At 35.6% G+C, this 5,378-nt stretch overlaps 1 protein-coding gene across 1 annotated transcript in view; it reads left to right on the top strand.

Annotated features, from left to right (window-relative positions):
• Positions 1-1,098: 1,098 nt before the first annotated feature.
• The window catches only part of LOC137645776 (uncharacterized), a 22,905-nt gene continuing 18,625 nt past the window's right edge, over positions 1,099-5,378 (top strand). Inside the window, exon 1 of the mRNA XM_068378687.1 lies at positions 1,099-1,555. The gene's annotated coding sequence lies outside the window, so the exon portion shown is untranslated. The remainder of the gene's footprint in view (positions 1,556-5,378) is intronic.

Raw genomic sequence — 5,378 nt, forward strand, 5'->3', positions numbered from 1 at the left:
TTTTTATGTTGAACAGGCTGATATGTCTTTTTATAGTTTATATATGAAATATCTGTTTTGATGTTACTGTTCTTAAAATATTTTATTCTAATTGTTTAATACTTCTCAAATCGTTTATTTATATCCTTATTTCCTTTACTCACTGGGCTATTTTTCCCTGTTGGAGCCTTGGGCTTATAGCATCTTGCTTTTCCAACTAGGGTTGTAGCTTAGCCAATAATAATAATAATAATAATAATAATAATAATAATAATAATAACAACAACAACAACTCTATTTGATGATATGAAGAATTAAAGAGTAATTCAAACGTTTTGAAATATTGGGATTTGAATTAAATAAGGAAAAGAGTGACATTATGATATACAGTATGAAAGATAAATCTTAAAAGGAAAGATAGAAGGAAATAAAGAGAAAATAAGCTAGATAGTAAAAGGAATAAACAAAATGCAGAAATAAAAAGTAAGATGATTGAATAAAAACTTCCACAGATGTTTTCATGCATACCGTCTGACAGTTCATTTCCATTCTTACACTTAAAGCAAAGGCTATAGAAGGCTACGTCTCCAAAGGAATCATTGCTTTGTCACTGATCTAGGCTATGTGTAGCCTACAAATGACTAAAAGAAAAAAGAAATCAATTAATGGGAATTTCTCAAAAAGACCATACTCTTTTCCCCATGATTAACTGAATTTTTCTAGAGATATGCTCATATGAAAAGTATTTTTAATTTAATTCTTGTTATACATGAGAGAGAGAGAGAGAGAGAGAGAGAGAGAGAGAGAGAGAGAGAGAGAGAGAGAGAGAGAGAAAGAGAGAGAGAGAGTTCTGCATTATACCAACTACAAAATCCTGCATCAATATTTGTTATGTAGGCCTACTTGTAAGTTCATAGGGCCTATGCCAAACATGCACAAACAAACTACCTCTACTCTATATCAGCACTAAGCTAGCATGCAAATTATGACAGCGAGATGCTGAAAGTTGTCGCAAAACATGCTAGCCAAATACTGTACCACCCTTAAAGGCCGAGCAACAGGTTCATTGTGAGACTGAGTCACTGAACTTGAGTCAGGCAGCGATGGGATTCCCCACAACACTAGGAAAGTAAAGGGATTGAACATTGCGCAGTACCAGGTATTAGGTGTACGTTGTGAACTTCTCTGAAATGAAACCAGATGTTATACTTGTTACAAGGGGTAGCCTCTACGCTAACGAGTGTTCTGAAAGTGGATCTAAATGTGAATAACTATCCTTAGAGTGATTTACGTCTGAAAGGAATTCTACGCATTTTATGAATCATGACAGGCTTTACCGTGTCACCAATAAAACTTACATGTAATCGGCAAGAAGAAACAATGTGCATATAACTAGGACAACATTCTTATGAGACCAACAAAGACTATTCAAAATGATAAGAAAGTGACTGGCGATGTATTGAAATTTCAATTGGAATTTCTGTAAATTTCACTAGAAGACAGTGTTTCAGTTTTCATCATTTCATCACAAGCTAAGGTTACTTGGAAAAGCAAGAATCAAAACTAGATATAAAAGGTAAGCTATTTTCTCAATTCAAATTTGGAACAACTCATTCTGTAAGGTTCTTCCTTGCACTCATATCGATAAAAAGTTAGAATTTTACCAATTAAACTCAAGATTAAAAGTATACAGTATTTGTTTTATGAGAGGTGTCAGTGGTAGGCTACAAAACTTTTAAACCTAAATAAAGATGACGTTATGTAAATACTTTCGAGTTTTTGGTGGACGAATGATTGCAGTTTGTCAGAGTCTGTAATCTCCTCATATTGCCAAACAAGTAAACATGACAACTACGAATTAACAATAAACCCGAACTATACAGTGGGATACACTGAAAACCTAAGAATGCAAATGTAAAAGTGTTGATGCAGGTCATGTGGGCAGCGTAGGAGACAGGGTTCCCGTGTGAGATATAACCAGAAAAACAGTCCTTTAAGTAAAGTAAGTTAGATCTGGTGATATCGTAGGCTGAACTAGAGTCAATACAGATATGTATTGACTCTAGGCTAAACAGTACTATAACCCAACGGAAGTTGTGACTGTCGGTTTCCTACACACACGCACACACACACACGCACACACAAACACACACACACACACACACACACATATATATATATATATATATATATATATATATATATATATATATATATATATATATATATATATATATACATTGACTTATTAGGGGTAATTCGAATTAAAAGCAATCAATTGTGTCACCTGGTGGGCCGGGAAGTCGGAGAAAACTTGCTGGTAAGAGACTGATGTCTCGCCATATAAATCCTGAAATGCATTTAACAGTTAAATTCCTACTTCTTCTGAGCCTCTGGTGCCATGGTTGGAAGCGACCTGGCCTTTCATTTGAAGGGGTTAGGGTTCGATCCCGGTATGAGGTCATATATATATATATATATATATACATATATATATATATATATATATATATATATATATATATATATATATATATATATATATATATATATATATATAAAAATCCGTTGCTTGTCCACTGCTGGAGAAAGGCCACAGTCATGTCTTTCCATACCCGTCTGTTTATGGTCTTTCTATGACAGTCTACACCCGAAAATTTTCTTAGTTCGTCAATCTATCGTCTTTTCTTCATTCCCTGGCTTTGTTTGCAATCTCTAGGGACCCATTCTGTTATTCGTAATGTCCATCTATATCTGTCATTCTCATTATATGTCCTGCCTATGACCACTTTTTTTTCTTACTTGTTATTAGAATATCCTGTATTTTTGTTTGCTCTCGTATCCATGTTGCTAATTTATTCCCATCAGTATTTTTCCCTAGCTCTTTGAGTTGTAACAAGATTATGTTCCAAGATTTTAGTAAGGCTCCAAGTTTCTGATGCCTAAGTTAATACTGGTAGGACCATATAATTAAATACTCTCTCTCTCTCTCTCTCTCTCTCTCTCTCTCTCTCTCTCTCTCTCTCTCTCTCTCTCTCTCTCTCTCTCTATATATATATATATATATATATATATATATATATACTTTTATATATATATGTATATATATATATATATATATATATATATATATATATATATATATATATATATGTATATATATGTATATATATATATATATATATATATATATATTTATTTATTTATTTATAGGTAGTAGGTTGGCCAGGGCACCAGCCGCCCGTTGAGGTACTACCACTAGAGAGGTATTGGATCCTTTGACTGGCCAGACAGTAATGCATTGAATCCCTCTCTCTGGTTACGGCTTATTTTTTCTTTGCCTACGCTTACACAGAATAGTCTGGCCTATTCTTTACATATTCTCGTCTTTCCTCATACACCTGACAACAATGAGATACTAAACACTTCTTCACCCAAGGGGTTAATTACTGTACTGCAATTTGTTCAGTGTATTTTTCTCTTGGTAAGGGTAGAAGAGACTCTTTAGCTATGGTAAACAGCTCTTCTAGGAGAAGGACATTCCAAAATTAAACCATTGTTCTCTGGTCTTGGGTAGTGCCATAGCCTCTGTACCATGGTCTTCCACTGTCTTGGGTTAGAGTTCTCTTGCTTGAGGGTACACTCGGGCACACTATTTTATCTTATTATAATTTTTTTTTCTTCCTCTTGTTTTTTTGAAATGGTGTGTTGGTCAGACTTAATAGAAGGGCCATGGATGCCTGGTGGTTTATCAAGAGGTTGTTTTTTCCTTTTCTGTTTCATTTTCTTCTCAAAACCATCCTTACTGTCCTCCCTTCAGTTGAAGTGGCTATCCTGGAGGGTATTTAGCCTTGCATGGTGTATCGGCTCCTCCAGGTTGACCAGTTTTTCCGACTTTTTACTATAGTCTATGGGTTTCATCAATCACTGTATTTATAATTCTGTACATATTGTTTTTGTTATAATTCTTGTTAATCTAGTTTTTTAGTATGATGTCTCTTTTTTATTTCTATTAATTCTTATACTGTCTGGAGACATTGAGCGAAATCCGGGACCAGTACGTCCTAGATTTTGTCAATGTCGTCTTCTATATTGCAATATTCGTGGTCTTCATGCAAATATCAAAGACCTTACAGTTGCGTCCAGACAGTATGATATTCTTTTGTGCTCAGAAACTTTGGTTTCTAATATGAGGCACTCATCTGAGCTCCTTATAACTGGTTTTAAGAAGCCGATAATGTTGAAACGTGATGCCATCCCTAGGGCCAGGGGAATGGCGTTGTATATTAGGACCGAGTACCCTGCTTCTCATAAGTCATGCTATCAATGTGGATGTCATGAGATTCAGGTAATGAAAGTTTGTGGCAGGCATAACAACTTTTATTTGTGTTCGATCTACCGGAATCTAGACATGGATGATTCTATCTTCGATTGTCTTCTTACCATTATGGCTAAGATACAAGAAGATAATAGAAAGGCTTCTTTTGTCTTTGTTGGTGATTTTAATGCTCAACATAGTGAGTGGTTAAGTTCTATCTCTCCTACCGATCCCCATGGCTTAAAAGCTTTAGACTTTGCCTCTGAATCAGGCTGTGAGCAAATCATAAATGAAGCTACTCACAGGTCTGGTAATTGCTTGGACCTCGTATACACTGACTTCCCTGGCGTTATAACTAGTAAGGTTGGTTCTCTAGTCGGGACATCTGATCATGCCTTGATTTCATTAGTAGTGAAGACTGAGCAGCCTGTCCCTGATATATCATACTCTTGTAAAATTCATATGAAATCCCAAGCAGACCGGCCAGAAGCTGTTACCATAAAATGAATTCCAAGTGGATATGTATTCCCAAGATAGAATTCGGTATTAAATGCAATTCGTGGGTGATATTTACATTAATTAAAATCACGTGTGCTTGTGATATATGTTCATTAAAATAACCATGTGTTGCAAACTCACGATTCAGCTATCATGGTGGAGATGGGTCTATTTCAAGTCTATGAACAGAATCCAGAATTGGACAGGAATATGTAGGGGGACTTGTCATAAACTTTTAGTCTCTCTTGATAGCTGAGTCGGTAGGGTCCCTGCCAGCATGGTTTCTAGCCGTACAGGTGGTGGTTCGAATCACCACCCGGCCAGAAGCTGTTACCATAAAATGAATTCCAAGTGGATATGTATTCCCAAGATAGAATTCGGTATTAAATGCAATTCGTGGGTGATATTTACATTAATTAAAATCACGTGTGCTTGTGATATATGTTCATTAAAATATCCATGTGTTGCAAACTCACGATTCAGCTATCATGGTGGAGATGGGTCTATTTCAAGTCTATGAACAGAATCCAGAATTGGACAGGAATATGTAGGGGGACTTGTCGTAAACTTTTAGTCTCTCTTG

The sequence above is a fragment of the Palaemon carinicauda genome, chromosome 8 (assembly GCF_036898095.1).
Source record: "Palaemon carinicauda isolate YSFRI2023 chromosome 8, ASM3689809v2, whole genome shotgun sequence".
Classification (NCBI taxonomy): domain Eukaryota; kingdom Metazoa; phylum Arthropoda; class Malacostraca; order Decapoda; family Palaemonidae; genus Palaemon; species Palaemon carinicauda.